We start from the raw sequence: 965 nt of genomic DNA, 5'->3' as shown, positions 1-965 counted from the left end.
CTCCCAAGTGCTGGGATTAAAGGTGTGCGCTGCCACTGTCTGGCTCATCTCCAGGCTTAAGTCAATTTGGTTTTCCAAATAACAAAACTCACAAGAAGAAATCATGTGAATAGTTTGATGGCTCTGGCAGGCCTGGAATTCACCACATCCTCCAACAGAGACCTGCACCACCGCACTGAGCACCAGATAAACTTTTTTTTTTTTTTTTTTTTTAACTTAAGAAGAGAAAAAGAAATCTGCCTTTAGAACGTTTCTGCCTGAGTCAGATGTTACACACATTTTCTAAATTAAATGAACTGGTAAGACAAAAACAGGCTCACCAGAGCCAAGGGTGACCAGTGATCTGTCAGCAGTAGCGTGGACAGCATGCAACCTGGAAGACATGAATCTGAGGACCTAGGCTCCAGTTAACGAAGCGCCCATAAACATTTGCTTTGCCTCAAATACATAGGGAAAGCAATCAGACTCATAATACACATCTAGAAAGCTCCTAGATGAGAACCATTCTAAGATCATAAGACTGTGGAATTGCTTGCCCCCGGAGGAAAAAAGGAGGAAGACAGGAGAAGCTTAGGCCAGAAGCTTTCTTGGAAGTTCACAGTGAGATTTCTACTCTCTCCCTACTCCACTTGGCTCTAAATTGCAGAGAGAGAGTTTAGTGAAAAGCCTGGTTCCCGGTGTCCTGGATTCAGCTGTGTGTAAAAGGAATGAACAGCCCAGCCCACAGTTCCGTGCACAGAGGACCTTGAATTCTAGCAAATCTGGCTGGTCCAGCTAAAACCACCAAGGACACCTGAACAGGCACCTGGCAGTCATGGATTGCTACCAGAGAAAGACCAGCATTCCTAAAATGGTGGAACTGGTGTACTGATAAAGGCTGGGGAGAAACACCATCAAAAATGATCATGGCCGGGCGTGGCGGTGCACGCCTTTAATCCCAGCACTTGGGAGGCAGAGGCAGGCGG

At 46.3% G+C, this 965-nt stretch overlaps 1 protein-coding gene across 1 annotated transcript in view; it reads right to left on the bottom strand.

Moving 5' to 3' along the window:
• Flvcr2 (feline leukemia virus subgroup C cellular receptor family member 2) overlaps positions 1–965 on the bottom strand; it is a 65,765-nt gene that overhangs the window by 63,379 nt on the left and 1,421 nt on the right. The gene's annotated exons all lie outside the window — the stretch shown is intronic.

The sequence above is a fragment of the Mus pahari genome, chromosome 7, assembly GCF_900095145.1.
Source record: "Mus pahari chromosome 7, PAHARI_EIJ_v1.1, whole genome shotgun sequence".
In the NCBI taxonomy this organism is placed as follows: Eukaryota; Metazoa; Chordata; class Mammalia; order Rodentia; family Muridae; genus Mus; species Mus pahari.
The sequence above is the reverse complement of the archived record's forward strand: the minus strand, read 5'-3'. Positions and strand labels throughout refer to the sequence as shown.